Genomic DNA, 10,955 nt, shown 5'->3' with positions numbered 1-10,955 from the left:
CCGGCGCGCCCTTCCCGCCGCCGCCGCCGCCGCTGACTGCCGCGCGGTGTGCTTTTGTGCCGCAGAGGACGGGCGCCGCCTCGAGGGAGCACTCTCGGAGCTGACCGCGGAGACCGACCTCCCGGTGGTGTTTGTGAAGCGGAGAAAGATAGGCGGCCATGGTCCGACCCTGAAGGTAGGTGGAGGCGGTGGCGGCCCCTCGGCCCGCCGGGTGCGGGCAGCCGCGCCGCGAGCCCCGCGTGGGCGCCGCAGGTCCTGCCGGGGACGGCGGCCGGCTCGCGCCTCGGAGTTGGAGGCCCGGCGCGCCCGGAAGGCAGGGTCGTTTCGGAAGGGGCCTTTCCTGGCCCCGCTCGGTCTAACGTCACAGTTTCAAGCTGCTGAAGCGTTGTTTCGGGAAGTCCTGAGGACGGGGGTCGGGAAGTGCCCGTCTTCGTCTGCGCGTACGGTCCTTCCTCTTTAGTTCACCTGCCGGGACGCTCGGGGGCCCTGGGCTCGGGGGCAGCAGCCTGGCAGCCCCTGGGGTGCGTTTCTTCCCCATCAGTCAGGTGTCTTTCTTAGCCCTGAGTTAACACCTGGGCGGAGGGAAAGGAGAGGGCTATGCTGACGGGACGCATCGCATGGTGGCCATGCTCCCTGGGCGCTAACTGGGGGCGCACGTGGGTCTTGGGCTTGGGGTGACGGGATGCTGCTGGGAGGCAGGTGCAAAGGGGTGCTGGGATGGTTTGTAACCCGGTGGTTGTCCTGTTAGAAAGCCTCTCAGAACCCCGTCACCTTGTTACATCTGCTTTGGCATTTGATCATTTTGCTGTCCTTGTCTGTTTGAATCTGTTAATTTTGAAGACATGGAACTCATACTCAGAACTTTAGTTTGCAGGTAAAACGAGACAGTGCTAGTCATATTCCTTCTTGCTTGATCTGCTTTCTCTGTCATACATTTACACTTAAAAAGTTATGTGGTGGCCCTCCCTGGTGGCGCAGCGGGTTAAAGCACAGCACTGAGAAGCTAAAGCCACTTCCGCATGAGTTCGATTCCCACCTGCCCCGGAGGTGACCACATGGCGCGGCAGACCTCTCCTGACCCGCCCGCTGCTCCCCTCAGCAGTGTACTTCGTTGATCTGCCTGTTCTGCTCCCCACTCTGTCTCTGGTGAAGTTTCTCACTGCCCCTGAGTCTCTGGCCTGTACCCCAGTTCTGTATGTACAAATAAATAAATCTTGTAAAAAAAAAAAAAAAAGGCCAGGGGAGAAAATAGTAATAATAATAATGAACAACTATATAAAAAAAAAAGTTATGTGGACTTTGATCTTTATATAAATTCTAGTGATGGTCCTGGTTTTAACATCAATAGGAATAAAAAGTAATTTTTTATAAGCTTTGGACCACTTTATTGGTATGATGTTATGTTTGCAGTTTCAAGTCATTGTTAATTTCAGACAGGTACAGTACCATGGATGGGAAGATTGCCACCCAGTTATACTGAAAACCATTTAGCAAGCCATCCATCCCCAGACTTTTTAATCTTAACATTTTACTTAAGATTTCATTTAAGTAAACTTAACTACTTTGCGTTTGTATCATTTGATTTATTTTTTGTTTTTAATGAATACTAAGAAATGGAAGAACAGACAAAAGATAAAGATGACTGATTTGAGTTTGTGAATTTCCACCCAATTGTTTACTTTGGAACTAAATGGTGGAGTCTGAAAATCTTTAGGGCTTTCGTAGAGAAAGTCACTTACTGAGTGGAAAATTGAACTTGTTACATATTATACTCTTAAAGTACACTTTTTTTCCAGTGTTATTTATGTAAACAAGACCTGTGCGCTGGTGGTGTTGGGGGTGGGGGGCTGATTAGAGGATCCACCAGAGACAGAATGGTAAGCAGAACAGGCAGATGAGGGCAGCAGTGGGCAGATGATCAGGAGAGGCCTGCTGTGCCCAGTGGATCAGCTCCCTGGCCCGCAATGGAACTCTTGCTGCAGTGGCTGTGGACAGTTTCATAGTGCTGCGCTTTAGCCCTCTGTGCCACCAGGGAGGGCCCTAAAGTAGGTATCTTAAAAGAAAAAAGTTACACTTTTGTACTCTAATTGCAACATAAATAATGGAAAGGGGACTCTAACATGTCTGCTTTACTCTTCTCTTAATTTGTTTCTTTGTTTGTCTTTCCTTTTAATAACCCTCAGCAGTAGTAAAGTCTATCTTTGCTTTCAGTGCCCTGGAGAGAAGACAAGGGAGTGAGAATCCTGCTGGAAAGAACTGATAAGTTTAGGTGACTACCTACAGGATAAAGGCTTAAAGAAAAGTGTTTCAGAAACTGGTGCCTGCAGGCCACCTACACAGAACCCCTGGAATGCTTGTTAAACCTGCATGCCAGGGCTTTCCCTGAGCTTTTGTTAAAGCAGGCCCTCTGGAAGGGGCTATCAGCAACCTCAGCAACCCTTCCTCCCCTACCCTCCCCCCCCCCTTTTATTTTTTTAAAAAGCTCTCTTAAGAAAACAAAGACAAAAATGTATAAAGCCCCCTCAGGTAATTCTTGATAAGTATCAAGATAGTTAGTTTGGTAAAGATCATTTCCTGAGAAGAGTTGGAGAAAACAAAGTACTACTCTTTAATACCCCAAAGATGGTAGTTAGAAAATAGCACATGGTAACTCAGCAGAGGAGTAACACTTCAAGTGTGAATAGAAAAACAGGCTCCCTGTGTCCATGGGTAGAGGAGGAACTAGGGAATTTTAGGTCCTGTCAATAGAGCACCTAGTATTATACACTCATCTGGCTTTCACAGACATTGTAATTCTTAAAAGTATGATTGCAAGTAGCCTTGAAGACAACTTTCCTTGTGGTAAATCATTGTCTTTAGGATACCAGTGTTTGGAAACCCTGAGAAGAGTTTTTGAGAGGAAAAGTCAAATGAGTGAAGAAGTACTTACTGGAATTCTAACTACTGGACAGAGTTAAAGTCTTTAGTATAAGCTTGAAATAATAATCTTGGGAGCTTAGACTAAAACTGCCAACGAGGGAGTAAATAATTTCTCCCAGTAATGGGAGAGATGACAAACAGGAAGCAGTGCGTGACATGCAGTGCGCGTGTGCTTGGTGCCCACCCTGGGTCATGTGGCGGGCAGGCAGCTTGGGCTGGGGACAGTCATCGAAGACAGAGGAACGTTTCCCGTCCAGCTACCCTCTTGCATTGAAGAAACCAGGCTCAAATATTGAGACATCAGGAAATGAGTGGTAATAACATCTGATTACTATTCTACCAAAACGGAGAGGAAACTGGATTTCTTTTGATTCTTTCCATGGAGATAATCTCTTGTGGGGATTACCTGAGTTCTGGGGGGATTAGTAAGTAAGAGCTGCTTTTGGCCTGGTTGAGGTGGAGCCTTGAGAACTGGTGGGCTGCTTGGAAGATGGGAGAAGTGAACCAGCTCTGTGGCTTGCCTTAGCGGGTAAGGTGAGGCTAACAAGATTTGAAAGAGGCATACGTAGTTAAGACCAGCCATTGAATTTATGCGGTAGAGTTTTCGCTAGCTGTGAGTCCATATTGAGACCCTGTGCTGCCTTCTCCCACTTTGGCCAGGTGACAGCACAAACCTCATTTTTTTAGTGGCTCTTCTACAGTAGTGTCACCCTTCAGCCCCTGGTCCAGGCTGCACGCTTCTCCCAGCTGGTTCCCACAGGGCTGGTTCCTACGCCTGTTGCTACTTTCAAGCCAGGCACCAATTGCTGCAGTGCTGCAGCCCCACAGCAGCAGGGTCACTTGCCGAATGGTAAGTCCTGGATCTGCACCACACAAAGGGCACACTTCCTTTGCTTGATATTCTGGGCCCTGCAGCGCCTGGCCCCAACTTGCTTTTCTGGTTATTTCCTGTTCTGGTCCCTCATCTACTGGAGGTACAGGGATACTGTTGCATCCATCCTTTGTTCTATTCTTTATTTCAGTTCCTGGCTTATTCCTGCTAAGACCCACTTTTCCAGTTGTCTACCTGTTTTAGATTACAAGGTGCTCTAAAGATTTGCCTATTCTTTCCCTCCAGTTTCCATAGCACTCTCACAAATCCTTACCTCTGGAAAGGGAAGAACCCTGCTAGTGACAAGTTTTGGCTTCCCTATCAAAAGTAGGGTTAGTCTCACTCTTTGTACCCATGGCCCAGCTCTACGTAAGAGTTTGGCAGCTAAGTCTCTGTGCCTATTGATAGCAGGAAGTGTTTACTGAATGTCTGATGCGGGCCAGACTACAAGTGCCGTTAAACAATGATGATTAAGTCTTTCCAGTCATCCTTCAGAGGCGGTGTTACCCAGTTTCACAATGGAAGCCATGAACATTAAAAAAAAAAGATTTCATTTATGCATACAGGAACTGGGGTGGGGGGGGTGAAGAGGATTCACTGAGACAGTGGGGTGCAGAACTGGCGGGTCTACTGAAATACCCTGCTCCTCAGGGGAGTAGTGGGCAAAACAGGAGAGGTCTGCTGTGCCTTGTGGGTCAGCTCCCTGGCTGGGGATTGAACTCTTGCTGCAGTGGTTGGCAATAGCCTGACCACACTGAGACTTTAACCCCTGCACCACCAGGGAGGCCCAAACAAGGAGCATGCCCAGGCTACATAGCTGGCTCAGTGGCAGAGCCAGGAGTAGAATCTGGTCTGTTTGGAAAGCTCCCTCTGGTTTGCTCACACTTCTGGCACTTGGCTCTGTGTTAGCTCCCTGATACGACTGTGTGCTCGTGGTTCAGGGCTGAGCCCACACAAACCTTGGTATTCCTGGCATAGCTTGGCAGGTTGCAGGCTTTCATTCATTAGATGCTTGCTGAGTGGAACTGCAATCCTCTCCGCCTAAGTTGTGAGTTCCTTTCTGATGAAAAATGACTTATTTTTGTGGCTTCCATCTGTTTTTTTTTTTTTTTTTTTTAAACAGCTAACATGCACTCATTAAATAAATCTGTTGAAAGGGTGATGGGCAGAGGAGAGTCACTTCACTGAGAGATTTCGCTACAAGGGGTCTGGTTTTATCTTTATCAGAGGTCAAGCCTAAGTTGGAGGAGAGTCTGGCACTGAACGGGGGAGCGGACCTGCAGACCCTCAGACCCATCCCAACTTTCCTTACAACACAGGCACTGAAGCTAGGAGCGGACCAACCACTGTCTATTGCGCCACCCACCAGGAGTCAGAGGGATGGACCCAGAGAGATGGGCTGAGGGGGTTCTCTTTCCCAGGCTGTGAAAGGTCTCTTGAGACCTTCTGGTCAAGGTTGCAAAGCCTGCACTGGCCAGGAATCAGAGGTTTTTGATTAGTGAAAGAACTCCAGGGAGACACCTCTGGGCATGAGGGAGACTCCCCAAAGTGCTGGGCTTGGTGGTTGGGGGTGGGGGGGAGTGTGTCTATGTAGGTTTTAGATGTTAGAGAACAACGCCTAAATTAAACCATTGGCTGAGAACACAGGAGGACTTTGCGGAAGTCCATTATTGTTGCTGACTGTGGGCCTGCACCACCAGCACTGGGGTTCATACAGGGCCAGAGCGGGTGACCTTTCCAAGGTGAACACCTCACCTGCTGGCAGCTCCAGGGGGAGCCCAGTTGCCCTCAAGGTCTGTCACTCCCTTTTTTTTTTTTTTTTAAAGATTTATTTATGCATACAGAACTGGGGTACAAGCCAGAGGCTCAGGGGCAGCGAGAGGCTTCACCAGAGACAGAGTGGGGAGCAGAACAGGCAGATCAACAAAGTACACTGCTGAGGGGAGCAGCGGGGCGGGTCAGGAGAGGTCTGCCGCGCCATGTGGTCACCTCCAGGGCAGGTGGGGATCGAACTCATGTGGAAGCGGCTTTAGATTCTCAGTGCTGTGCTTTAACCCACTGCGCCACCAGGGAGGGCCAGTCACTCCCTTTTTTATGTGGATCTTTTTCATAGCAGCCAGCCTGATAAGCTGTGGAAATTTCAGAAATGCACAGCCTGGAGGAAATCAGTTAAAAAAAAAAAAAAGGCACCAAGGAAATTTATGACAGCAATGTCTGGGCTTAGAGTCATTAGGGCTGTAAACTTTTGTTTATCTGTCCATGGAAGTAGTAAAATCAAGCTGCAGAGTCATTTTCCTTGAGTCCTGTCCATTGGGGGACCTTAGGGGACCTCTTAATATCTTAATTTTGGCGGCATGTTGGAAAGTGGTTCAGAATTTTTTTAAAGGATTTATTTATTTATGCATGCAGAACTGGGGTTCAAGCCAGAGGTGCAGGGGCAGTGTGAAGATTCACCAGAGTGGGGAGCAGAACAGGCAGATCCATGAAGTACACTGCTGAGGGGAGCAGCTGGAGGGTCAGGGGAGGTTTGCCCCCACCTCCCTGCAGGGATTGAACTCGCACTGAAGCCACTGTGGCCAGCTTGCAGTGCTGTGTCCTAACCCATTGCGCCACAAGGGAGGGCCCAGTGGTTCAGAATTTTAAAGGCCATATGAGAACACGTTGTGCACCTGCAGACGCTCATGCAGGTGTGGCCAGGAGAGATGAGAAGAAAGCCTTATTTCTACTTAGCTACTCCTTACTGAGCATGCATTTCCTTTGCTTTGAGTTCTGCATTCTTGTTATTTCTAACACAAATCTGTAGAGCAGTGTATTAAAATACACTTGTTAGCAAATATTTGTGTTTTTTTTTTTTTTTTTTACAAAGTCACAACCACTCTATGGCAGAGATCACATCATTTTACAGTGAGGCAGCTCTGAAGAAAGTAGGTGGAAATTGATAGGACACTAGTGTTTGATTTGAACTCCATCTCCAGAACCGAGTTCCCTCAAGGCCGCCTCCTTCACAAGCCACATTTCTGGTGCTTCCCTCCCCTAGGCCAGCAGAGTGGTGTGCCCGTCTTAGTGGCCTTGCCCTTGGAAGTGTCCCGGGAGAGTGGACTATTGCTTTTACAACCTGAAGGTTGTTCTTTCATTCACACCCTTGTTTATGTTCCTTCTTGAACTTGGCAAGCCAGCCAGGCGAGGGTTAGCTGAAGTGTCAGTTAAGAAAGAGTATGGCTTTGGACTACTCTATGCAAGGGTAGAGGTTTTATATAAACAAAAGTATTTGTTTTTTACAAAAGATTTATTTATTTATGCATTTGAGAACTGGGGTGTAAGCCAGAGGTGTGGGGTGGGGGCGGAGGGGCGAAGATTCACCAGAGACAGCGGGGAGCAGAACAGGCCGAGCTACTGAAACCCACTGCTGCGGGCAGGAGAGGCCTGCTGACCACAGGGTTCTGCTCCCTGGCTGGCTCCACTTGCAGTGGCTGGTGATAGCTTGTTGGCTCTGTGTTTAACTTTTGCACCACCAAGGAGGCCCCTGAGGGAAAGTATTTAATGCATGTGTTGGAATTTTTTGGGGGAGGGGACTTCCGTTCTATTGTTTACTTTGCTAGCAATAATGCCATCTCATTTCTCACTTGAATAGAAGTTATTCAACGCCTACTTTGCATACAGTTTTTTTTTTTTTTAAGAATCTGAACTCCAAGGAGCCAGCCATTCAAGAAGGAAAAAACACATCATTTTGCCTTACAGTTTCACTTTCCATAGACCTGCTTAGAAGATACCGTAGAGAGGCTTATCCTGCTAAGTATAGTGTACGCTTCCTTTAGTTGAAGTCATAGGTTTTTAAATTTCATCATTTGGCAAATTTCTGGTGTTGTGGGGTATATTCTTGTATTCCTCTTTATAAATTTAACCTTTAAAATATTATTCTGTTCATGAAATAAATCTAGGAATGTTGTCTAGTTTATATACTTTTTTCCCTCTGTAGTATCAAATGTTTATTAAATACTTCTGTCTTTGGGATAATTTAAGATTTATTATGTACCTAGTCCGTTGAAGATATTGTCAGATCTAGTACATACTTCTCACTCAGTATTTAGAGTAACTTAACTATGCCGGCAATAGTATTTCCTTAGAAAAGAGAGGCAGCCTGCCTGTGGTAACACTCAGCTCAAAGGTCAAGTTTGGATTTCAAGTTTAAACCCTCCCGCTGTCTCTAGTGTTTTCAGAAACTTGTTTAAAAGACACACTGATAATTTGTCTTGAACACAGCAAACTTTTCCCTTTGGTACTAAAAGTGAAACAGCAAAAATAACAGGCACACACACAACCTTAACGGAAACGAAGGTGAAAGAGAAAATGTATCTAACATCCTTTTACTCTTAACAGATAAAACTAGGACTTCTACCATATACTTCTTTTTCTCCCCCCACTTTTCAGTATTTTTACCCTGGTGGGATAAGGGGAGAAAAACGATTATAAAAGAAGGAACAGAAATGTTTAGGAAGTAGCTGGTAGCATTCTTTATTTCTGCCAGTGCAAGACTCACAACCTGACTGGTTCCTGCCTTGGGCTCAGAGGTCTCAAACATCTGCATGTTACAGATTAATCCTGGCCTAAAAAACCACGCCCTGGAAAGAGTTGGGCCTAGAAGAGCTGTTTGTTTGCCAGGAGAAAGATCTTAATGCAGTGCGACACTCGAGCCCATCATGTTTGTGCTGTGCTCCAGGGATAGTGGCAAAACGCAGGAAGGCACTGCTGAAGGCCTAGCACAGGGCCTGCAGGGTAATGTGGCAGAAGGGAGGAAAGACCTGCACTGCCACTTGGAGGCGTTGGCAAGTTCTGCAAGAGGAAAAGGTGGGGGAGGAGCTAAATTTAAATTCTCTTGGAGGCCAGTCTGAGTGTCAGGGTTGCCTAAGCCAGGCTGATTACTGAAGAAAGATTAGATTAGTGATTTCTCTGAGCTGCTTTTTCTTCCCACAGAAGCAGTGTCGCTGAAAGGATGGATTGCTGGGCCTTTAAAGTTGCTTTTATAGAACTATTGGTAGTTACTCAACCTTAGGTTAGAAAATTCCTGTTTAATGATTGAAGGATTCTCAAGTGCAGAAAATTCCATTCTTTAAAAGATTAGGCTTGAGATTTTTACATCGTCGCCATATCTCACTGTGTGCTCTAGACAGGTTTTAAAAGGCAGAATGTAATGCAAGTGTGCCTTTCTGAGGCTGATAGTGAGTTACATGCTACTGAAGTGCTTAGGGACAGGGATGTAGCACAGAGTGAATTCAGCATTGGAAATCACAGCTTAATAATACGATGCTTGTCTTGATGGGTTGTTGGGCTCAGAGCAAATTGTGTAGGCTGTTATCGCCTGAGAAATTCTTGTAAATGGTAATAATAGTACTTTATAAGTAGGTGGGGAGATTTAATTTTTTCAAAGCATTTTGAAATTCTTTGGTGAAAGAGTCTGCATGGAGCAAATTGGTATCAGCCAGATTTCCGTCCTAATAAGCCAGGAGAAAAATAGGCTCCTAAGGGTGGGAAGTTTAACAGTCTTTTGGAATTCCTTTATAAATTGCCTTTATTGGATTTTACGTGGATATCAGAAGTTCCCAGGAATGTGGTTAACTGTAGGAGTAAACTTGTTTGGATTTGGGACTTGGAACGAGTTAATGTATTTTCATCTAAGATTTAAAACAGGCTTTGAGTGTTAGTTTGCAATTGGCTGGACACGGAGAGAAATATGGTCCTTTAATCTTGGGTCACTACTTTTTCTTTCATTTGTCTTTATTTTAGAGAAGGGATAAGACTTAACTTTCTAAAACGCAGCCTTTGTATTCAATATACAGTATATATTTTCCCTAATATCCTAAAGTACTTGGATTAGGTACTGGGACAATTTTTCACTTACATTAATTTGTACCTTGAAAGGTACATACTCAAATGCATGCATGTGAAAACAGCTCAAATTCGAGATTTAAAAGTAATTTCCTGCTTTAGAGAAGCATTCTAACAGGGCAGAATAAAATTGCACAAAAAACTATAATTCATGTTGTTTTTGAAAAATGTTTCTTCCTGCATGATCTCTGCCTGAAAAATAGTGGACAAATGGCAATATCAATGTTTTGGAGAAACCTTTATACTAGATTTTACTATTTATGCATTTACCAGCCTGTAATAGATTCATGGGACTGAAGGTAGGGCTTCTTTTCTTTACTCCTGGTGCCTTAAATGTTGAGGGAATGACATGAAACCCAGCATTGACAGGTGCTGTAACCGTTCTCTCTCCTCCCCTACTTCTGGATAAAATCTTTTAATCTTGAGGGAACGTGAGAATGTGCATGCCCCCTTTAAAATCAAAACATGCTCCTTTTCATTATTAGATAGACTTTCATTTGTGTGGCTGATGAGCTGAGCTGCTGGCTTAGCTGCATTTGCTTTCCTATTCCTATATTTGCTTTTTAAGATCTTCATTGACTTTGTTCACCTTTTAGAGTTAATGTCCACTGGAATCCAAAGACCATAGCCACTCACCCTCCATTCAGCTTCACAGATGTTTGGCGGTCTGAAAGAATGTTCTGCTGTGTCTTTTTTGTGTAACAACTCGTTAGCTGTTATTCGGCCTTGAGTTACAAAATTCCTGTTTAGTGATTGGAGGATTTACAAGTGTGGAAGATCCCATTCTTTAAATGATTAGAGGAAATGAGTAGACTAGAGTTTTACTTGGTAGCCCCTCCCCCGCCATGATGCGGTCGGCTGGAGGGGACTTGGCTTTTGAGGGCCAGTGAAAGTAAGTAATCCAGTGTAGGTTTGCATAATGAATGAGCTCCAGGCCTCCTGACAGGTGAATTGCGCTAGCTCCTCTTATTTGTAATACAAATCCTGCATTTCATGATCCTTGGCTTTATGGGCAGTTGATGAACCAGATGAAGTTCTCGAAAAAGAAAGCATCACCTTTTAATTATATAAAAAGAACTACAGGTGTGGGTTGACCTAAGGGCAGTGTGTAACAGCGGGGGATCTTTAATTCCCCTGAAAATTTGTCATCGCTGCCCACGGGCACTGGAGCGATTGCCTGCACGCGCGTCATCCCGCGCAGAGCTGGGACTCATTATTGCGCGCGGCCGCGGTGGTCCGCGAACGTGGGCCGAGCGGCGCGCTGGGGGCGGGGCCTCGGGCG

General features: G+C 45.9%; 1 protein-coding gene across 1 annotated transcript in view; it reads left to right on the top strand.

Moving 5' to 3' along the window:
• TXNRD1 (thioredoxin reductase 1) overlaps nucleotides 1-10,955 on the top strand; it is a 49,071-nt gene that overhangs the window by 1,476 nt on the left and 36,640 nt on the right. Inside the window, exon 2 of the mRNA XM_012720368.1 lies at nucleotides 66-175. The gene's annotated coding sequence lies outside the window, so the exon portion shown is untranslated. The remainder of the gene's footprint in view (nucleotides 1-65; nucleotides 176-10,955) is intronic.

The sequence above is a fragment of the Condylura cristata genome, unplaced genomic scaffold (assembly GCF_000260355.1).
Source record: "Condylura cristata isolate star-nosed mole 26May11 unplaced genomic scaffold, ConCri1.0 scaffold00004, whole genome shotgun sequence".
Lineage (NCBI taxonomy): Eukaryota > Metazoa > Chordata > Mammalia > Eulipotyphla > Talpidae > Condylura > Condylura cristata.
Note: the sequence above shows the minus strand (reverse complement) of the source record. Positions and strands in the feature narration are given on the sequence as shown.